The sequence below is a fragment of the Bemisia tabaci genome, chromosome 4, assembly GCF_918797505.1.
Source record: "Bemisia tabaci chromosome 4, PGI_BMITA_v3".
Taxonomy (NCBI): domain Eukaryota; kingdom Metazoa; phylum Arthropoda; class Insecta; order Hemiptera; family Aleyrodidae; genus Bemisia; species Bemisia tabaci.
In genome coordinates this window covers 45,678,318-45,702,987 of record NC_092796.1, presented here as the reverse complement: position 1 = coordinate 45,702,987, position 24,670 = coordinate 45,678,318, and the positions used below count along the sequence as shown (strand labels likewise).

The 24,670-nt window shown below is 39.7% G+C and overlaps 1 protein-coding gene across 3 annotated transcripts in view; it reads right to left on the bottom strand.

Moving 5' to 3' along the window:
• Positions 1-24,670, bottom strand: part of Ms (neuropeptide receptor myosuppressin) — a 123,165-nt gene that overhangs the window by 88,050 nt on the left and 10,445 nt on the right. The window lies entirely within an intron of this gene.

The window sequence follows — 24,670 nt, the reverse complement described above, 5'->3', positions numbered from 1 at the left end:
TATTTTTCCTTCGGAAAATTAGTTAACGTAATTTCCTGAAAATTTCCTTTATTTTTCCTCTTTGTCAAAGGAATACTCTGTATAAATTTCAAGCTATAATGTCGGCTTGATTTTCTACGGAAAAATAAAATAGGAGCGGAGATTTTGAAATACCGCGAAGGAGATACGTGGCTTCGCACTTCAGCCATCGGTATAGAGTCCCGAAACCAAGGCTGGTTCCGATTACGCCCCCACTGATGCGATTGCTCTGAACATGTTAAATCTTTTGAGCACTCCTTACTTGAAAGAGCCGAGTCGTCGTGAGCAAAATCCCACGCTCCGCAAGCTCTTGAGAGTCGCCTTTGATATAAAGAAGACACAGAGTTGATACGCTGGCCCCACCTGCAATTTAACCGCTTCAAAATTACGGGCAGACCTTGTTTTCAGCCTTTTCAATGTCATCTGTCTCTCTTATTTTTTTTCGCTATTGAGCAACGTGTTGGTGTAATGAAGACTCCAGCTGACGCATCTCCGCGGGTCTGCCATTTTCAAAGAGGGAGCTCATTCCAGGGAGTGAGAATATTTCCGGGAAAAAATCCGCCCCGGAAACGAAAAATAATTCACGGCCGAGAAGTGTCAACTAAGTGTTTTATTTTGATCGTTGCGCATATAAAATTCAGCGAAGATTAAGTACCAAATTGTGTCTTTTTTGCTCTTCCGGCATGACGTTTAAGGACGCGACGACCGCCTCCACATAACATCTCAAGGCTTAAGAATGAAAGTTGGAATTATTCAAAACTTTCTGATGGATGCACGGTGGATCGAGTCAATTAGAGAGGTCGGACCTGGACTTTTTTACTAAAACTGCAAATTTTGATGTTTATCTCGTCACATTGTAAATTAATAGGGGTGCCTCTAGAGGAAAATTTCACGGGGAACCCTGCAATAGTGCCACTTTTGAAACGTCCAAGTTTTGTATAAATGGAGTTGAAAGCGTTTAACGTTTCCAAATTTTGTCCGACCTCTCCTATTGATTCGATCCACTGTGGGACGGGGAAAATTGTCGACTTTCTCGGTCACTTGCAACCTTCTGTCCTACGCCGACGCGGTAAGATTAAAGATTCCGAAAAATGCATGAGGATTGATTGTGTTGTCTAAAAACCAAATGAAGAAGAAATGTCTACTTGTTCAAACGACGGAACTCAATGTGTTCAATTGGTTACTATCCATTCCACTACTAACTAACGCACTTTTTATATTGTTAAACCAAACTTGGTTATTTCATTCGAATGAAAATTGTAAAACGTATCGCGATTTGAGACGTGGGAAATTTTCAGGTATATCTTAATTTTTCAAAGAAACCCGACTAATATTACATCTTTAAATTTTTTTCATTTTTTTTCTTTATTCCGTGCAGACAATTCTGTAAAAATTTCGATCAACATTCAAGTGAGTCGGGTTTTCATAGAGAGAAAAAAAAAAAAAAAAAAAAAAAAATGAAACACCAGCGGAGATTTTGAAACCTCGCGATCGAGATGCGTATTTTTTTATTTTTATAATCGGTATAAGAACGACTCACGAATGCATGGAGGTTCGTTTTTAATGATTACAAAAAATGAATTGGGCAGATGGTCAGACTCATTACTCCGACTAATGTTGAAAGTACTTTCGCCACTGTTAAAAGCTCTCTGCTTTCTCGATAATCCATATCTCGGGCGATTTATCGATACCTACAGATTTGTAGAGCGAATTTCCATAATTTTTCAGCTGTCAACTGGCAATTCTATCCCTTGAATAGCAAGCTCGCAAGGTCTTCAATTTTTTTCTTCTTTTTTTTGCCACCGAAGGTGGAGAGCGTCCGCTTGGGGTTAAGCCGCAGATCCCTTATACTCGTATCCTAGTAAAACCGAACATGTTTTTAAACATTCATTAATTTCGCAAGGTTGGTATCATGCTGAAGGCAATACTTTTCACAATTTTTTTACAATATATTTGCAATAGGTACTGTTGACTAGAGTTAAGTTGTTACAACATTCGGAGTACTTCTTTAAATAAGTAAATAAAAACATAATTACAATTTTTCAAAAACACTTTTCGGTATTTTTTTAAAAAATAAATATGTTTAAAATATCTGCAATTCTGTTGACGTGGAAATATGTTTGAACACGCTGGGAATTGTTGTAAAGTCCTTTAAAACGACTCGATTCATCTCGGGTCGCAGCATGAGGTCTAGAAAGCATAAGAAGAAGGGTGGTAGGAGGGAGGGGAGTGCAAAAAAGCCAGAAAAGTGCGGACATTTTCCGCGGCTGAATGAGCCAGGCGTAAAGCAATTTATTTTGATTAAATAAAACTCGATCAGATTTCGGGCGAAGCCAGGTTTCTATAACGACTAAGACAAATAGTGGCGTACAATTCGTGCAGGGTTGCTTAGTTTCTACATGATGCTATATTTACCCCTCCTACCACCCACCCTCAGGACAGTTTGATCAACAATGTCTGATTTTCATCTTTTCCTTTAACTTTATTTATTTATATGGTTTTGTATTACTTATCATAAGAACATGAATTGAAATTGTACGACCAAAGGACGAAATCATGGTTAGTTTGACAGCCATTGGCAAGATCATTTGAGTTGCTCTTAAACGAATATTTGTTAAAAATAAGTTAGAGTTTAGTGGCGATTTTGGGCGCGGTATATCAGAATGGAACCACGCGTTCAAGCTATTCAACGTGCGTTAAATCTCGAGAAAGCAAATAAAAATTTGGAAAAGTGAGAGGTTCTTTAGAATCCGCAAATCCCAGAAAAACCAGAGCCTAGGAAAGGAAAAGAGGACGATCTTGAATCATTGAAAAATAGGAATTACGTTTTGCGGACAAAGCAAACATTCATCATTTTTGTAGGATCTCCTTTCATTTTCTCTGTCGTTCAATGCCTCTGGATCAAAAACTCATCAATCGAGAGAAAAATTAATTTAACATTTTTTCAGTTTTTAAATAAATAGTGATATGTCCAAGGTGAAAGGTTTTTTTATTTTTCATTTATTTTACTCGAAAAATGTAGCATTTTTTGCCTCTAGTATGGGCTTTAGACTGGGTAATTGACTGGAATCAGCGACCCACTACTGAAATTGATGCGCTATTTATTCAAATACATGATTTAAATTTGATTAGGAAATCTTTATGTCATGTGCGATTATGATTAGTAGGTGACCCCCCCCCCCCTTCCTTGGTTGGCGACTCAAGTCTCAACGTGCACTCTGCATTCTCAGAAAGCAAAAGATCCAAGGAAAAGTTGACATGATACAAATCTAGTCAAGACAAATGACAAATCCCGGGTCAGAATGGACCACTAGACAAGGTACGGATTTCAGCATTCTGATTCATGATTCTTGACCAAAATTTTACGTAAAACACGACGCGCACAACGAAAATTACCAAAATCAATACCTTATAAAGATATTTAATGATTCTTAGTGCGTGAATTCAAACCATCCGCTCATGAAAACTCAATGCTCTACGTGATTCACATCTCGCGCTAAACGTTCATCATGACAGTCTCTGCGATATAAAAATCTGGCAACCTCGATCTTGACGCTTTGGCTCAGCTATAGCAAATTGCTTTTATAGTTTGAACAACACATGGTGGAAAATGAACATTGCTCGATTGAGAAGCTTGCTGAAACCGCTGTAGTGCGCGATTTGACTTACTTAGAGCTTTGAGTTTCTTGTGAGCAGGCAGTTCAAATTCCTCGTAACCAATGTGTAATAAAAACTTTAATATCTTTGTTGAGAATTGGATTTAGTCATTTTCGTTGTGTGAGCCGTGTTTTATGTGAAATTTTGGTTAAGAAACATGTATCAGATTGCTTAAATTCGTACCTTGTCTAGTGGTCCACTCCGAAGTTTAAATAAGACAGAGGTTATGTAGTCAGATTCCTATCAGCCAATAGTAAAAAAAGTAGGCGAATCGACTGATCAGATTTCCATTTATATAAAATTCAGAGAAAATTAAAATTGGGACAGTCAGAAAGCTTTTAGTAATGATGCTGATCGTAACAATGGAACCCGTATCTGATCGAGTGAACACAATTTCATGTTGATTGATGAACGAGTAAATGTGGGTTAGATGCTAAGGCATTAAATGTGTTCAACTTGACACCATCGCCCTAATCCGGAGTTCTCGGGCTACCATCGCGATGACAAAGCGCACAGTATCAAGTAATGGACAAATTAGGTGATTAAATTTCAAAACCTCCGGATCTCGCGTGCAAGGTGGTCCAAAGAGGGGGGTGGAGTGCTTTGGCGGGGGCTCTCTGCCGTAAGACAACAGGTTTTCACAATTTGGGGTTCGCGTGATGTAATTATAAGGAGCCCACCTAATTACGCTCCCAGAACTTCTTCAAAGGTTTGCTCATAGGTATATCACCATTCATTGGAGCAGAGGATGTCATTCTCATGTGTGGTCAAACTCAGAATTATCAGTGGTGGCAATAGGTGTGTCGCACGCTAATGGTGTAATCAAGAATTCTACTAAATGTCTGGGCAGCTGGTCTTTCGCAGATATACGATTTTTACCATGTTTTTAACGTAAAACTCTCAATTTGTTATGTCTTGGAGGGATTCCCATACAAATTGTGAATTTTTATGTCATTTCACCCTTCAAATTTTTCTTGAGAAATTTTAGAGATTTAAATTGTTAATATGCATTACGTCAAGAAGAATAGCTAAATTTTGATATTTATAAGTGCTGAAAACTATGATGAACGATCTATTAATCTTACTCTAGTACGTAAAAACATAAAAGTAACGCACAACTCATATCGACTGAGGCGAAAAGCGCTTAAGGGAGTTGGACCTTAAAGCGGTCAGGAGGCGTACTCCCCCTGGTAAAAATTGGCGATAGGAGCTGCGTTTCAAAATACCATAGGAGTTCTTATAACCGACTGAAGAGGGTGATAGAAAGTCATATAGCTGGCTGTAGAAAGTGGTAAAAATCATACGGCCGGGCTACACGAAGCGTTAAAAAATTATACAGCCGGGCTATGGTTCATATCGCCGGGCTTTACACTTTATCGCCATCGGCTGTAAAAGGCTATAAGAAATTGTGGAGAAATTCTTGTGCTTTGTAAATCCTTAAGTTTGTACGGAATCTCCTTAATATTTACAAAACGCACATTATATTTTCCTTTACTACATATTTTTTTTCGTCAATTAAAATGAGAATAATCCATACAGAGTGTGCAAACATTTCAAAGTCATGCATGAGTTGAAAAACGCTGACTCCGCGAGATTAAATATTAGAGCCTAACACAAAGCGGAGCGGCGCGGCGGCGCACTGGCGCCTACAAACCTAACAGGGATACTTCACGCATTGCGCAATGCGTGAAGTATCCCTGTTAGGTTTGTAGGCGCCAATGCGCGTTCAGCGCTGGCTGCCCGCCCGCCGCGCCGCAGCGTACCGCGGCGCTTGAAGCAACTATTTCACATTTTCACACCAGAGGTATTGCACAGTATCATACGGAATTGAAGGCGCTTCAACATATTAGGAATGGCAGGCATCCTTCAAAAGTACAGAGCTTTCCTCGCAAATTAAATCAAGATACTGCGGCCCAAAAAGAGAGCGGTAGTTCAATAACTCACTAAGTCCTAGCATCCGTAATTAGTAACGTTTAGCATACACTTTATCGCCAGGCTGTTGCTTAGTCGCCATCGGCTATAAAAGGCTATAAGAAATTGTGTTGCCGGCTATAGAAGCTATTGGAAATCTTACAGCCGGCTGTATGTCTATGGTATTTTGGAACACAGATTACTGCCAATTTTTACCATTTGACTATTCACCTGGGCATTTCACAAAATATCAGATTTGACTGGCATACTGCAATAGATATATAGGCCCATAATGAAACATGGAACGGAAAACCGTACTTAAGACTTAGGTGATGGTGAAAAATCCTCAGTGAACGTAATCTAACATTCAGAAATCCAACGAATTTTATTTAGATGTGCCTTTTCTCGGGGGTAAGGTACCTCAGTCCACGTAGGTCAAATTTGTAACGGAACAATTTTTATCATGTTGATACGAAATATAGGGTTCTGAGATATCAACGAAAACCCAACTTATGCCCACAGAAAAGTGACCTCAAAATTTGGAAATGTATGACTTTTCTCGTTCCTTCGTTTCCCTCATATTTTACCTCCTCTAGAAGCCGAGAAGTAGGGAATGGAATCAGTTAGCCTTAATTTTGTTAAATGCCGTCACACAACTTGTACTCAGGTGTAACATCACATTCTTCAGTAGGGGTAATTTCCCCCTTGTTTTCTCCTAGACCTTTTTAGTTTGATAGATTTAAGGCTTTTTAAGCCAAAGTTAGCCCAAGTCTCAGCGACCGGTCACTCCCATGGGTGTCAATGTTAAGGAATTGAGGGACGCCATGTTCAAACTTCGGTCACATTATGCTTGGCACGTTCCGATGGTTTGGGGACTTTTCTCCCTCTCGCCACAAAAAATAGGTTGTTGTCCATGTTTTAAACCATGTTGTCAGATAGTAATAAATATTTTTCTATAATAAATGTTCACGTGACGTTTCGCTTGTTACCCGATCAGGATTGCTGATTATTACAAACAAAATTATGTCTCGTACCCTTCTTTGATAGACAAATTGTTAATCCTCCTAAACGATTTTGACATTGAAAGTTTTGCCATCTCTTTCTGCTCTAGATAGAAATCTGGTAGCGAAGAAATCAATACTCAGACAGGCCTCATGCAATTAAACTGTTTGCTTTTGGTATTTTAAAAAGAACATACATATTTGAATACGCTAAAATGTACGAAGTGTCCTCGATCCAGATGTCAAGTGGGCTGTTTATTTCAGGGAGCCAAATGGAGTGCGTAACCTGTTGTCGCAATGGATAGGACATCTTATTTTTTTGTGAAAGAAAGATTCTACCGCGATTTGTTTGAAAAGTGTAAAAAAGTCTCCCTATACTGCGGAGTGAATGCTCTGAAACTTTCAAACGAATGGGTAAAATTGTGCACTTCGATAAAATATGAATCGTCCGATGAAATTCGGCAGCAGGTGATTTCGCTTGGCTTAATTTCGAGAAACACTGCCGAAACGCAGCGAACAGCTTTTATTTATATTTTTTAAAAATAATATGTTTCTTCATATACGATGATAACTCGCAGCCAATTATCAGGAATATAATGCTCTGGCGTGTGTCGCTGGGGAAAATGTGTTTTTTTCTTTTTTGCTTTCTTTTGGAATTGAGAATTTTTAAGAACTTTGACAATGTAGAGTACCTATTCCTTTTCAAATACGCCTTACACTACAGCATAGAGGAGAGCTAGTTGACAAGAAAAAATAAACCGAGAAAACATACGTGTTTTGAATCATGAATGCTATTTACACTCCTTTTAAATTTCGTTAATTAAAAAAAATTAAATAAATAATAAAAAAAACTTTCCACCTTTATAAGTAAACTCTCGTTCCAAATAGGATGACCCGGTTGACCCTCTTCAAATTCGTGTAAGGAGCGCCCAATTGAATTAAATGCATTAAACCCTGTCTATATCAGTGATGAATAAAAATCCTTTTAACAAACAATGATAGGCGAGGTTAAGTAGGTATTACTCTACCATCGATTTTTGTTCGTGTGCATTGTTGTATGTGTATGTATAAGCCGCTTTTACGGCGCGCTAGGGCGCTCTGCGACGCCTACTCTCCACAGGAATCTGTCATGGTAGAGATCCTCCGGAAGCTGGCATCTCTCCATCTCTTCACGGATGCCCTCTACCCACCGTTTGGCTGGACGCCTTCTCCGTCGCCTACCTGGGGAGACCCACTCCATTGCAGTACATTGTTGTATTTATTAAAATACCAGGGGGTAAATCTGCGAAACAGTCTTTTAATTCATGCCTGATCCATGTACAATAGAATGGAGACTTAGCACGCAAATGTTTTATTACTTCATCAGAAAGTGCTTACAGAGCTGATTTCCCAGTATTTTTTATAATTTTTTTCTGATATGGGAAACAGTATACAAATATACTTAAAAGTGAGAAAATGCACTGCCCAGTGACGTCATCTGGCGGCATTCCCCATTTAAACGCATGTATTTTAGTAGATTAGGTCATTTAGTCATATCTTCTCCAATAATTGTTAAATTCATCAACCAAGGGTATCCTCGTGTTCAGTTCACTCAGTAGTTTCCACTCAAACACGAAATTCATCAAATTTCAGACACCTGCAACTTCTGTATTTCAACTTTCGATATACATATTCGCACCATTACACTTCACCGGTACATTGCACCCGCCAGCGTCCAACATAAGTGGGAAAAATGTGTGGGTGCACTATGCACTGAGCCGTCAGAGCTCAGACTAATTCTATTACCGTCTCGAGTGCTTGTTTAAACAGCATCTCGACAGGCCCTCCATGAAAGCTCGTGTCTCCTCCAGAGCGTGACGTGGTGCCCGTTAATGGCGTTAAAGACGCACGTCAGTGACGTCATCGTTACAAGTTATTTTATAACGCGTTGAATCTTCTGAGATTTTCGGAGCTGACTTCTGAAGTCCCTCCTCCGTTACTGTCAAAGGATATGTGTGTGGGTGGAAAGTTTGGTAGGAGAGGAGATAAAAGATAATGGCTCTCTCGGGCTGTTCGGATGCTTGGACATGCGACAGGCATAGTGAGTCCTATATGAACATAAATAGGTTGTCACTTTCGGTAAATCTTGCGTGAGAGTGACCTTAAAAAAAGATGGAGTCTTTTTGGGAATTTTTTCTTTTTTCAAAGAGGAGGAAAATTTTTTTATAGGGAGAACATGAAAACATCAAAAGAAGGCTCTGGATTAGGCCCCCCTGGCAGAAACCTGAAAGGCCGCCCTTCCAAATCATGGATTGAGGGAATAAGGCAAGCATTGAGGAGATACGATCTGCCGCCGGAAGAGCTTTGGCAGAATCGCTATCAGTGAAGGTTGGGTGTCACAGAGCGCACGGAATCGCTATTAGAGTGACATTGTAGTAGTAGTAGTAGTAGTAGTAGTAGTAGTAGTAGTAGTAGTAGTAGTAGTAGTAGTAGTAGTAGTAGTAGTAGTAGTAGTAGTAGTAGTAGTAGTAGTAGTAGTAGTAGTAGTAGTAGTAGTAGTAGTAGTGGTGGTGGTGGTGGTGGTGGTAGTAGTATACCTATATGAAAACATCAAATTTACGGGGGATCATAGAAAATTAGCTTTATTACGCTGAACATTAAGATCGTGGAGTTAGAGGTTCAGACCCCCTGGACCTCCCTACATCCTTCCTCCCCCAATCCACTCGGCTCTGCCACTGATACAGGTATTGAATATCGATTGCTGTAGTAAAGAAGTGTGTATCTCAATTTCAACGTTTAAAAATGTGCGATTTATATTTTATTCCTTCTTAAGGAGCCTCAATTGATGTTGTTGGTAAATACGTTTAATAAGTGAAAGAAATCCACAAAACATTTCAACAAGTTGTCCTTACTTATTTTTGAAAATAATAAAATATGAACTAAAATTCGAACGTATTTTGACTTAATGTAGCAATATGACACATTGTCACAGCGACAGAAATATATGAATGTGAAGTACAATATTTTGGAGAACCTAGACCATAATTCAATTTGCTCGTGTTTCTGCTGAAAGGAGCTGAGGAAATTAAGTAAATCAGAGTGAGCAATGTGCTCAGGTTTGCGTGCTATTTATTTCTTTTTGGTTTTATTCATTCGCTTATAGTTCTATTCAGCATAAATACGTCAATTTGTGCTGTTATCTCCATAGATTGACGATTATTTAGAGAAAATAATCGAAGAAAATCGAGGTGTGCTATCTGCTTTCTAAACGTGAGGTGGAAAATAGAAAGTAAAAAGGTTCGACGCATGCTGGACAGTTTACTGGCTGTGTCTGCCTCGACGCGTCTCAGATATCATACCTTCGATTCACGATTGCGGCATTACAGTGAGAAATTGTGGACATTGATTGCATCTGAGACGTATTCGAGAAAATAGGAGCAGAGATGGATGTGGTTGGACGGAGGACTACTTGTGGGCAGTGAGCGTAGGTTTTCTGCTCACAATCAGCAAGCTAAAAATCTTTTTCCGAAGTGCTTCAGGTATAAAAAGAAGCAAATTGACTTAACCTCCCGATCTTCTTTAAATTAGGTCTTCTTTTCGATCCGTTTCTCTCTTGTAACTTGGTTAGTCACCAACAATCACTGCGCTCATCCGTCTGTTCCCACGGTCTCCCGTCGCTTATTCATTTACAGCCCTTGATTTATTTGTGGTAAATGTCTCTTTGCTGAAACAAGGCTCATGGCGTATAGCCGAAGTAAACCATACAGAAGAACAGATCGATGGAACAAGATGCGTTTCAAGTCTGTTTTTATCATGATCAATGCTCAGTTATATGCACATAACTTTTCAAACAGCTTTCGAGTTAAAAGCTCCCACGAGGCTATTGAGTGTTGACGCATTTTTCAACCTTGAACTTGGTTTCAGTCGCGGTCAACGGTCAGTTTCATTTATTTTCGAACGCGACAAAATTAACACATCGGAAGGGACTTGGTTGTTTGGACTTGACACTCGTCTATGGTCGCATGGAATTTTTTCAATCGATAACCGTTTAATTGAAGGCATCACATCCCGTAATAGACTCAAGTTATATTCATCGTGCATAATTTTGTGCCAAAAATCTCTGTCGATGGACCGCTGGGCCCCAACCAGCAAAAAAAAAAAAGTCAATTGACTCATACATTTTGTTGCAGAGAGGCTTATTTTGTGACGGGTTCAACTGATGACACTCTACATCATTCATAACTCATGAAAGAAAATAAAAACAGTTCAAATTTAGGTTTTTTAGGTTCAAATTTACGTCTGGAGTGTAAGCGGCTGTTCATTCGATTCTATTGTACACATATCTTAAGAACTCATCACGTCGTATTCGGTAGTGTTGCTCACATAGCCCTTGAATTACCACTTCAGATAAAACATACAGAAACAAACACAGTATGGAAATGAGCGACGGAAAGGACGCGCGTCGATGAAGGCGCAGAGATACAACTATTCGTGCTTGTTGGACGTCCGTGTTGCGGCTGCAAAATTGAAGGCGCTCTGCCGCGCACGAGTCGTGAACACGCTTTCTACCCGCACATTTCTTCAGCACGCTTGAAACAGATTGTTCAATGTTTGTTATTTTATTTTTTGTTCTTTATTTTTATTATTATTTTATCATCATCTTTCAAATATTTGACTTTGTCGCTTTTTAAACGTAACTCAAAGGAATTGCGGAGGTATTTGGCCCTAACTCATGTTATGTACTATATGCTGCCTTACTAAGGAAGAACGCCGTATGAACTTTCAGGCGTTGCCAAATTTCCTTTGATAAAATACGGATGTCCCGGTAAACTTATGAGTATTTTCCCTCAAATTTGTCAGATAATTTTGCTCGCGATTTCACCGAAAAGTCCTGAAAATTTCAAGGGAAAATATTCATAGGTTTCCTTAAAAATGGACATTTTATCGAAGGAAATTGGGCAACTCTCGAATGTTCATGCGGTGTTCTTCCTTCGCACGGAAGTGTAAGTCCTTCGCACGAAATTATATTTTAAAGCACCCACAAGAGCATATGCGACTCCGGAGAGCTTTAGGGCATACGTGTGAAAAGGCCATGCGTGGGAAAGCGGGTTTAAACCCCTCGTGGCTTTTCTGCGCATCCTTTTAACTCTTTTGATGTCGTCATTTTTTCAAACTTGTTATCTGTGTCTCAAGGTCACATACTACACTTTCTCTCTGGGTGGGAGGGACTTGCGATTTTTCCACCTGTAAATTGAGATTCTCACACTCTAGACCCGTCAAACGATTCCCCGTGATTTCCGAATAAAAGTATTGCGGATAAAAACAATTCTTACCCAGTTGCCTCTGCGATCAGTGTCTGGTTTCTTATCGATTATCTCTTTGTCTGTATGTTTTACACTCAATTATCGAACTGAATATTACAGAAAATAATGTATCGATCGCAAGGTAGTAACTATCGCCGGCAACCTGTAAACGGTTCGCGGGTGCGTTGGCAAATCGAGATAATTCGCATCGAAGCAATGATATTTCCATCGACGAAAGACTTCAAAATAAGTTACCAGCTTGGAGCGCCTTCGTTTTTTGTGATACCCTACGCTTTGCAGAACAGTTAGTTCACTACTTGTCCATCCAATCTTAACCCAGCAGAGCCACTGGTCTCACTGCACGCACCAGAAAATCAACGGCTAAAGATGAAAAAGCGTATAACTTCATCACAACGTTTAAGAATCTCCAATTGGACCGCGTTAAACAGAAAGGAACTAAGCCACATCAGCTTTTGCACAATTTAACAGGGAAATTAAATTTTTTACGAGAGAACGTCTATGCAGATTCCTTTGAAAATTGTAAGAAATTTGCTTTGTATTATGGAAGAAATTCACTGAAATTTGCACAAAAATCCGCACCACCGTTTCCATGTAAAACATTTAATTGCCCGCTTTAATTTGGCAATAGCTGATGTGGCTTGGTTCCTATCCGTTTAACGCGGTCCGATTATACTTATTTTTTTAACAGAGGACTAACGAAAATATCTCCGTGAAATTTTGTGGGAATAATTTAGAATAACGGAAAACAGTTTTAAGACAACTTTAGATTAGTCTTCTTTTATGAAAAAAAAAATACGGAAATAAAACGCGATCTGTTTTGAATATCCAGTAAAATCTATATCACGGCAGCAATGTTAGGTAACGAACGGAGACCCACGAGACTTCGCGGGAGAAGGAAAAGATTCGAGGGCGTCGAGAGAAAAATCGAAGAAATTTGAGCGTCCGAATAAATTAGGATGCCTAGCTAACGATATATGTGCATGCCACACCTACCCTGGTAATGATATATCCCCTTTTTTGCAACCCTCACGGCGCGGCGCGCCGTGCCTCAGCAGGCCTATCCATTTTGCGGGTGACTAAATTTCCGTCACAGAGCGTCAGTGATGCGAAAAATATACTCCAATGGCTGATATGCCACGCTCTCTACCATTCTTACTTATTGAGAGTATGATCCTTTCAGATCTTAAGTTTAACCACCCTTATAACTGATAAACCAATACATTTCGAAATAATATTTCATTTTACGATACACCTAAAATAACTCTGCCTGAAACGAATATCTCCCGCACAAGTGGAAGTAGAAATGAAGACGATTAATAAAACAAGGCATTTTTACCAGTTTCTCTCCTTGTAGTCAAATGAAGTTTGGCATCGTGCAATTTATATTAAGCGCTCATTTATCTCGTTCAAGAACTGGCTCTTTGAGGCAGAATCAAATAAAATGGGCGCTTTTTGAATTCATGATACGAGCTGGTATCATAACATTATAATTGTCCAATTTATTTAGCCCACATCAACTCTGGAAGATCCTTTTTTCTCCTTCTAACTGAATTTGGATGCCTCTCTTTATTCGATGAAAGAAATGAGAAAAACTACAGGCAAACCGTACTGCATGTCCTCTTTATTTTAAATTAAACTATAATTCAATTTCATTTTGCGTACCCATAAATTGATGACGTCCGCAATAGAGCTATAAGTGGTTAATTAAACTAACGATGACATGTCAAATTACGTCTCCATCCCGCGTTTGACCTTTGCTGCACTTTTTGCCGTGCACTCGTGGTATCCAAAAAATTTACTCTGGGTTTGTTATGCCGTGAGGATCAAACAAAATGCATAAAACAAGGCCATATTTTGGCATTTCCGTGCAAATTTTCTCCTTATTTTCACTTATTCCACCGTGAAAATAGCTCATTTCATTATATTGCAATTCTCTTTGTTCAAAGTTCAGACCGAGATGCTAAAAACCAACCCGACATATCATGTGTTTGATAACGTCACAGCCTCTTTTAACAAAAGTGAAGCGAGAATATTTTCACGTCACTTGAGTTGCAAATGATGTATACTCGTATTTTTCGATTTTGTGTCGCAGGGTTTCCTTCAACAGCCAAGCTTCTCTTCAAATTCATCAATCAGCTCTGACGGTCTTTTCAATATATCCTCGGTTTTACGTTGAAAATCTAATAGAAAAAATGGAATAAAAAGGTACTGCGTACTGAATGCGCCTCTGTACGAATTGGCGCATTCTGATGTCGTAAGCTAGAAAACAGGCACCTACTCAGTTACACGATCGATGGTAAAACTTCAAAACTACGAATCTCGGTTTGCGACGTTGTAAACGTCCTGTCATATTTTGTTTGTCGAATTGAAAACAAACTCAACGTCAATGTTTCAAAAATTATGTGATTTTTCTTCGGTGCGAAGGAAATCCTGTGGAAACTTCAAGGAATGATGTGGTTTTTCTCTCTTTCAAACAAATTAAATGGGAACGGAGATCTTGGAACACTACCAACGAAATGGTGATTGAGGAGTTTTACAGGAGCGTTGTTTTATTCCCATAAAATACAATTTTCACCCCCCCCCCCCCCCCCAAAAAAAAACAGAAAAATAACGCAACATGTTTCTTTAAGTTTTTATCGGCTGTTTAGGTTTCCCACCCTCCCCTAACTATCAGGGATCAGACCTGACAGCCATCTTGTGTCGTCAGAGGCTTATTTTGTGGCAATTAAACCTATGGTCATAATTCGAGATTCGCAGACGGCCGGCACTTACAAAAATTAATATCTAACGACGGTGAATGGGCCATGGATTCAGTTTGATGAATCTGAAGAAGTGCCTATACCTCGGACAACGCAACGAGATCACGGTACTTAATGCCATTAGCGAGGCATGGATGATCGATTATCGATATTTCCTCATTGAAGCTGCAGTGAAGAATCGATTATTATCAATATGTTTGTTGCGAACACCCTGTTGATCGATCCTTATCCATAGGTTTAAATGGCAGATCAATCGGTCTGTCGCGAAGCACGCCACGCTATTTCCTGCCGAAAAAACTCATACAAGAGGAGAAAATGAAACGCTCTATTACTGAAAGAACTTCATAACATCTCGATGAAAGTGCTTACCGCTATTGAATGTTTCAAAAGCTCCAATCACGTTCCATTTCTCATGATTTAAAAAAACGAAATGAATAGGTATCTCCTCGAAATTTTATGTGCACATGTGTGAATGAATGAAGAGAATTCTTGAACAACTTTAAGGTGATTCGATGGACGCCATATTTTGTGTCAGAACGGCATGCGATATATCGCATCAATTGGTTCCATATTTTCAGCTACTCGTCATTTTTCTCCTATTTTGAGATCGCAATTTTGTTGTCAGGAGTCTAAAGCACTCACTTACCAATTTTAACAAAGAAATTCAACGTAATAAAGGCGTGGTTTTTTCAGAGAGAAAATATCGCATTCGAGTGCGGTTTCGATATCAGTATCGAATGCGATGTTTTCTCTCTGAAAAAACCACGCCTTTATTACGTTGAATTTCTTTGTTAAAATTGGTAAGTGAGTGCTTTAGACTCCTGACAACAGAAGTGCGATCTCAAAATAGGAGAAAAATGACGAGTAGCTGAAAATATGGGACCAATTGATGCGATATATCGCATGCCGTTCTGACACAAAATATGGCGTCCATCGAATCACCTTAAGAGCAACTGCCGGTTAGTCTCCGGTCAAAGAAGTTGAACATGAGCGAGAATTGGCAACGTCGCGCAACCGGAGATTCTCAGCTTTGGCTATTGATTAATGTAAGTTGCCATTGGAATCAGCATGCACTATAAAAGAGCCCTAGGCAACTTTTTCATACATGTGGGTAATGTTGAACAGTTTCTTGTGTTCATCACTACATTTTGAGCCTTAAAAAGACGTGGGCGCCTAAGTCAACCTTCAAGAATGTGACTTCACGTATTTCGACAGGTTAGGGTGGTTATTATGTCGAGCTCTTTAATGAGGGCAAACAGACTTAGCCTCTGGGACTAAAAAGTGTATGGTTCGACCGTTTGGATAGAAACAAGACTACTTATCAAAATATTTGTATCCTCAGACCTAACTCAGGTGTGTAAAGCCCTTGCTCGGAGGTTCAGAGGGCAGGGGTCACGACTTTTGATACAGTTTAAATGATGGCTCAGTTAGCTAATGCACGGCAACTAGCTTTCGATGCTTTTAACGTAAAGGTCTGGATCTACATCCCAAATTTAGCTTAATCAACTTCCGCGCCAAATGAGATTTGACTTACACTACAGGGAGAACTGAAAACACTACATGGTGGATCTGCTTTCCATGCTTCTCTAAAACGAGCAACCTGGACAGCAAAGACCTAAGAGTGCAGTTGACTGAGTCAAGAGAGTGGATGTCGAGAAAATGAGACTTTTTTCATTTGGAAGCTACTTTCATTAAGCCGTCACGAACTCTTGGACGAGTCTCATCGGCGCAAATTGTCAAGGTAGACGATTTAATAAACCGCTCAGCCGTGATTCTACGATACGGGCTAGTGATGCAAAAATAGCGCGTCAGGTAGCGATCTTCACTCTTCTACATCTGAGACAATTAATTTGCTCGTGAGCCGTACGGCGGAGCTAATAACGATATGAAAATATGTAATGAAAAAGTCGCAAGTCGTAACGATGAATAAATAAGTAAAAGAAAAAAAATTTGCAGTAAATTAGTGTAATTAAGTTGTCTTATTGAGAGGAATACAGCGGATCGTGATTTTTTTTCGACCAAGAGATGTCGTGGAGTACCGAAACCGAGATACACGTTACGTTACTTACACCAACGCTTAACACTCTCCCCCCCCCCCCCCAGTTTTGTACTAGTTAAAAAAATGATAACATTTTTTTTTACTCTAATTTTAATTTTTGGAACCTCTCGGCTTTGTTTTCCTCGTGAAATTGTGTGGAACCAGCGCCATTTCTCCACCTTGTTATATACAATTCGGGTCACTTCTTAGTGTTTTGTTTCTCACCATCGATAGTTGTGAACGCCGTAAATCAAGATTCAATGGTTCGGTACTTACACTATCAATACGAGTCCTCGTCCCGAGATTGCGGAGTTTTTTTGGAAACAGCTTCAAAAACGGCTCCGAATGCTTCGAGTATCACAAAAGAGCGTCTTTTGAGGTCAGGTTGAGGGTCGTAACGGAAGATATTTTACCGGACTATTCTATGGCCTTGTCTTCACGGGACGTTTTCATGGGATTTGTCCCAAGCTCGAATCGCAGGAATGAAACTTCTGGGATTTTTCCCAGTTACCGTCTCCACGGGACGGGGCTCATACAGTCCTGCGACTAGTGTGCGCGGGAAGATAAATTAGTTAAAGTCGAGTATTTAACCGGGATTAAAATAATAATTGCGCTCAATTGACAATTAGACACATTATTTTAACTAAACAAACATTAACAATGTAGTAATGAATAAAATATCGCACAATTCGTTTTCACTTCTTCTTCTTCTCTCAGTGGGTCCTAGGGGTACAAGTACCATACTTGGTACTGGGAAAAATATTGATTAACTCAATATTTTTCCCAACTTCGTAAGTGGGATTTTTCCCTGGGACAAATCTCGTGAAACGGCTCGTGGAGACAAGGCCTATGGAGGAGCCCAACGTGTTTCCTCATGTAACAATGTGGAAACATAGAGTTTTATTGTAAAATCTGCAACAGCGCGCTGAACGTGGGCCCGCTTAATGAGAGGATGAAGGGATTCGCGACCGGGGCCGGGCTCCTCGCTCGAGAAAGCGATACCCTTGCCCAGGGACAGGGACTGGGAACACCGGGGCATTTGATAGAGTGGATTAATAGCCCGGCAAAAGTCTTGCCATCTCCGACTCTTTCCGTGTTTGATCGCAGATTCAGCGTCGTGATTTCAGTCTCCTCCCGCCTTTTTTTTAATTTTTTTTACGCGTAGTTTTTGAAACTAAGAAACCGCCTGGAAAAACTAGGAAGTTGCAATATAGGTGCTTAAGGCTCTTATTTATTAAGCGCTCAGCCGATAGGCAGCGCTTTTTGATTTCGACTTGCCTCTGAGTACTAGTATACTAGTGCTGATGCGTTTAAATGGCGCACCAGCTCATCGATGTGTAGGCTTTTTTTTTTGGGGGGGGGGGGGGTCCATTTTTAAAATAAATAAAGCTGTGAAAACTGTATTTTATGCTTTTAACGTAATGCGCAGGTAGTTTCGATCGTTTGTCTATAAGAACATTTCTTAGCGGTAGAGTAATTCTTATCGAAATTGATCGTTAAACTTAAATGAAGCCTAAAAAAAACGCGCCTGATGAGCTCAACGGTGAACTCATTTTCGGGAAACAAAAATACGCGTTTACGGTTTCCTTGGTAACCTTTGTTTGCTATCAGCTGATGTTTTATTTCCATTTCCCAGCCAAGTCGACGGAGTTTATACGTCCTTTCTTCATTAAATACATTTACTAACACCTGAGCGCTTTTCTAATACGACAGTATTAGAACTTTCCCGCTTGTTTTTTTATTGTCATCTTTTCCGTTCGAGCGCGAGAACGTCCTTAAAATGAACAACTTTTAAAGTGTGTCTACTCATAATTTCAGTGGTCAGGTAAAGAATCGCAGTAAGATACGCAAGAATAGACCTGTGATTGGACGATACTCCTTCTTGTACTGGTCCAAATGCTGGCAATCAGGCCGGTTGCCGGTGTCTGACCAATAGTCTTGTTGCGATCCCTTTTGAGCGTTTGAAAGAGTAATGGTCGCAACTTTTACTTCATGGAGAACCATTTTCAGTCGAGGCACCAGGGATTATCTTGAATATTATGATCTGAAATTTCGTAGGAATGAGAATATATTTTGGATCCTTTAAAAATTTCACGGATCTTTGTCGTCCTTCCAGAATTTTTTCAGGCGCAGGATTTTTAAAAATGTACATAAATATTTTTAATTTTCAGCGTTATTTTGCTCATTAAAATGCCCCTGGTGATTTATTTTTGACATTTATATCTGTACTTGATAATTAAGACAAGTGTAAGTAAATAACATTTATTCGACCGAAAAATTATAACATGTTCATTTATCAGCAAGGAAAACAAACATTCGTTCGTCGTAATGCAATATTCCGGAAATTGTATAAAAAGAACTAAATTAAGGGCATGTTTTTTTACAAAGACTGAATTTTACAATAATTCTCGAGGTAATCCAAAGCCGCACAGCCGGTGTCTTCAAAGTTTTTGTCTTAAAATAGTATTTCAATGAAAACTTCCCAGATTTAGCGTATAGCTTTCGCAATTCGAACGATTTCCAATACCACGACCTATCTTACGTTATACTTGGATTACATTTTGCAATTAGAAACCACTATTTTTGGCTCATTTTAGAAACACCATACATGCCACTGGTTTCCCTATGCAGATATGTGCTTTTATGGAAGAGCCAGAGAAAGTAGTTCCTAATTGCAAAATGTAATCGATTTGTTCCTCGAGCAACCTAATTTTCGTCAAAATGAAAAGCAAGACAACTTTTCAATTTGACAACCCTCCTACCGCGTACTTTACTCCGCGATCTCACAGTAGTAGTCTAAAAATCCATTCACCCCCCCCCCCACCGCCCTCCCGGCTCCCTTACGGGGGGAGTCTTTCAACTCAAATCCGCCACAGTAGAAGTGAGAATCCTTCCCCCAATTCCCACCCTCTGGACGACCGTTCCCCGCCGGAAGTTTCGAGTGAAATAAGCCGGCGGTTAGCCCAGCGGAAATGTCTCAAGAAAAGGCTGTTGAACTCGTCCCTTGAGGTTTCAATCCGCGCTTTTATTTGAATAAAATGTCGAGGTGCTGCGCTCTTTCGCGTGTCAGACGGAGGGGAGGGGCATGATTATTGATACAAAGTAGACCGGAGGGATCGTGCGAGGCTTTACAGGGTCAAGGTTGTTTCACTAGTTTGAATGAACAGGATAAATAAACTGAAGAGGCTACCGAATCTCGAGATCCGAAAGTAAAGACTTCTGCGATTTCAGCACCAAGTTTTTCTGTCTTAAAAATTCGCTGTCCGGGCCTGGAAGTGTGTCTCGTTAAAATCTGTGTAGATCGAAATCTGCATCCGTCATAGAAATTGGTTCTACTTTGTTGAACGAGACGCTTTAGTCCTTTTTTTCCTCTCTGCTTGTCCGAGCAAGATCTCCTTCAAGTTGGATAGTAACATTGGATTGGATGCAACATTGGACACTCATGAGCTGGAACAGTTGTATCAAACGAAAGCCAAAATATAGCGTGCTAGAAAAAGCTAGGCAAGCCTCCGCAACTTAGTCCCTCTTTTCACCCGCCTAGACAATTTGATGCACTATGAAAATCTATCCATTTGGTGATTATAACGACGACGGCCGAGGAAAATTTTCGCGATACGCTGTTTTTAATGAAGGAGATTCAATATTAATGAGAACCTAAGTAGATCAAATTAAAGGGATTCTGATGAAAGCGACGAGCCCGAGGAAAAATTCGAAATACAGCCGGTGAGGGGAGAAGACCGCACCTTAATTATTTTCGTTCATCACGAGCTTTTTATTGCATTATTATATTTATAATTGCATGCGCGTTTTATACAAAAATCGAAAGATTCATTCTCGCATCAGGTAATAATTATGTAAACTGATATCTTCAGTGGCGAGGCGTGAATGATCGATCCATTGATATTTCCCCATTTGAGCTGTGGTGAAGAATCGATTATTAGGATGTTCGCTACGAACACCCTAATGATCGATCCGTTTACATGGGTTTAAATAGTAGATCAATCGATATATCGTAAAGCACGCCACGCCACTGGATATCTTTAATGAAGACGCGAATAGAACATCGCAAGTTTTCCATAATCTATTGGTTCCGCCCCGGCAAATTTCAACACTGTTGACGTGTTGAAAATAATTTGCAACATCGATAATAAAAGATTTTGGATTATGGAGCGGAAAGGGACGTGCAAACGTTCATTCTGGATACTCAGTCCCAACCAGAGTTCAAATTTCGTGTTTATCGCAAGTTCGTGTTTTTTTCATATATCTTTAGTATAAAATCTCATGTTAAATGAACAACCACCCGCTATTGAGCCTGCTTCCTACCACCTTTTCATTTGACAGTCTTAGACTTCACAGCCTATCTCTTAAACCCTAAACTGCTCCTGCCCTTTCCATGGACATAATTCTGACTAAACAATGTTATTTTAGTGTGCTTACGATCGACTTGTTTTGAAATAATTGTGATATGTTTCCAAAAATGATCCTCCTCTAGGTATGATGTCATTTCTTCATTTTCAGCTTGAATCAAGTAACGGTTAATCAAAATTACGTATTTTGAATTTTGAATAAGGAAATAGATTAAATACACGTAAAATCAATTAGTGATCATGTTTATCGTCGACGTATTTGCATAAAGAAGTTGGACACTTGGATGTATTTCTACCAAACGGAACTATGTGCATTATGACGTGTGCTCTGTTATGCATATATTCTCATGGGTCTCAGGGCTCATGCCTTAGTGCGCATAGTTCCGTTTGTCAGAAATACGTCCAGTTGTTCTTTCCCTAACCTTGAGGGACTCGAATTTGATCTGCCACTGTGAATAGGGGGCATTCGGAGAGTGTATTTGCACTGGCAAATAATGTTCTGCCCCCACATTCACCCCTTCCGTCCATCGGGAGGGTCAAGTTTATTCAAGTTCAACGGTCAGTTCATCGCTCTGTTGAGGCAGACGGTGACAAGGGTTTTGCCAGACAGACCTTATGAGCAAATATCTAAAATTCAATTTATCCACGGAAGAAAATTGTTCGTATTAAACGAGCAACGATTCGTTCAAATATAAATGATGAGATTTTTTACAAGAACCATCAGCAAAATTCGGTGTAAGGGCTTAAGCTGGCGGAATTCTACTCTTAATTAAACCAGAAAAAAATTGATCCATCTTTTCGTCTAAATGAGCGTATACATTATACATGTTTTGGGTATCAATTTTTACTCCAACACCAGTTTCTTCTTTACAAAAAAATACATTTTTTGTGATTCCAGCTCAAAAAATCAAACCCATAAACGTGAGATTAAATTAAAAAGTCGGTCTGATTTTCTGTATACCTAACATTTTAATAAGATCATGTCGTTGTCACCAATGATAGTAAATAAACTTACAAAAAAATAGGTATCAATAAACAACCTTTACATTTAAATAAATTACTGCATGACTTCACAACACATTCACCTCAAAGTGGTATAACTTCCGAGCAACTTTCTAGCCAGTTACAATTTGGTCAACACTTCTTCACGCTTTATCAGATTTATCCGTAGGTAAATTAGTCGAAAATAGGCTTCAAAATTTATCAAGGCTCCTCCACTTCTATATGTGATGCGTTTTTTTGTTTGACGACTGTTGGAACCGTAAAAAGAAAGTGGGTCTTTTTTTGAGGGCAAGTGCATGTGGGCACTACTCAAGGCACCTCCTCAAACGTATATTTAAGAAGAGGGACGTATCTGGAGCGCTCCTAAATTCCGGGTGGGAAAAGTCACGGCCAGCTGGTGTGTGGGAGGATGGAAAGGAATGTCGGGGCGAAAAAGCAGCCAAGCGTTGCATCACAGACACCACCGCACCGTTCCCCCTTTTACCTACGAGTATCCCCTCAATTGGGGGCGACTTAAACAATTTCTCAAGAAACTATAGGTAATGTAATGAAACATTTTCCCAACTTTAATCACTGTATAAAATTCCCCTTCCTCGTGTGAATTCCTCACGAGACAGTGCCATTTTCAATCTTTCATCATTTCCTCACTTATCTCGCACAAACACTTCGTAATTTGTATGATCTACAGGTGGTATTAACCTGGAATTAATTATCCTCAACATGAAATCAACGAGGAGCTTACAAGTTAGGTAAGAGCACATAATCCTGTATTTTCGGCAGATATACCCAACTTGTATGGACCACGTCAGTCTCATCTCTGAAATGTTAAAACGATTGGAAGAGGCCCCTCAATCCTTCATTCTTTCCTAGAACCCTCAATAATCCTTTTAATTTTGATTACATTTTGCAATGAGGAATCACTATTTTTGGCCCATTTTAGAAACAACATACATGCCGTTGGACGTTGGTTTCCCAATGCGGATATGTGCTTTTATGGAAGAGCCAGATATAGTGGTCCCTTATTGCAAAATATAATCAATTTTATTCTTATATTTCTTGAAGCTCTTATACGCAAGATTGCATCATATCCAAACGGGATAAAAAACCTAAAAAAAAACTTTTAAAAAAGAAAAAAAGAAACCACAGCTCCAACTCGAAGTGTTGCCGTGTTAGGAGACCCTATGAACATTTTGACGTCGCAGAATTTTGTGCTAGTAAAAACTATATTTTCTTCGGGTTTGATGCAACCTTATTCTTTGACCTCCTCACAGAGTTTATTCACAATTTAACCCGAAAGATCTCAAAATTTTACAGGAAAATATGAATGATTTTCTCTTAGAAAAAATATACATTTTTCCAGAGGAAAATTGACGACGTCCGATCGGTCATACAACGTTTTTCCCGAGAGCGGCAGAGTATACAGACACGCAACGTGGAGTTTAGCTTGTCCGAACTGAGGAAGGGAGCCTACGTAAAGCCTGTGGCTCCGCTCATATTTATGCGCGATTGAGTCGGCCCTGTTCGCGGTATTTAAGACCCCCATCCTCCCGCCATCAACTACCCCTCCGTTCCCTGCTTTTCCGCCACAGCCGGGATTCCAGGAAACGTAAACAAAAGAATATGCAACTGATTCATCCTCCCCCTCTAAGCTGCCCTCCCCCGCGGATGACCAGTGTGCTTGAATTTAATGCGCTTCCGCCTCCCCCACCCCCTCCAACCGTTATTTTTTCGGATCAACTGCGCATTAGGGCCCCCAAACGAGTTTCAAATCCCTCCAAGATTGTCCGCAGTCGCCCGCTCTCTGGTTATGTTGACAAATTTTTATTTATTTGGTTACATATATTTAATTTTTATGTATGAGCCAGGACCCACATTAGGGTCGCAATGTAACACTTTGCTGAAATTAAATGGAATGACTTCCATGGTTAACATGACGACTGCGTAAGTCCGCGATCACATATCTCGTTTGCGGTATCTGAAAATCACCGCCTCTTATTTTTTTTTGAAGAGAACAAATTGACATCATTCCTCGAAGAATTTTCAGAATTTTCTTTGCACAGAAAAGAAAAATCACGGCAGTTTTAAAGAATTGCCGTTGAGTAGTTCTCCGTTTAAAAATTTAAGTATGACAGGAAGTCTGCGACGTCGCAAACCGAGATATGTGATTGCCGACTTACACCGTCGATATGGAAATAGCGTCCTCAACATAAAAAAAGGCTCATGAGACATCATAATTTTAAAGGGTAGGTACTCGAGGCTTTCATATCATATGACAGAGTTTTGAAGATGAGTGCTTTCAAAATTATCTCCAGTATAGGATAGGATTTGCACAACTTGAACACCGCACAGTAATTAAGTCCTTTGCTAAATATTAGTCCTTACCATTGATTGACTTGGTTGTAACCGAATTTAAAATAACGAAAAACAGACAACGTGGAAACTGTACTTTCCTTGTATGAGAGTTTAATATGCACTTGTAAAATCATCACGTGCAATTTGTTAACGTTGCATCTAAGTAGGTCCAAGAAAGACAAGCAGCCCCGAATTCCGGTTTTTGCTTTCTGCTTCCTTTGCTCGGACGGAGGGGGCTTAATTGGACGTATTTCTACCAAAC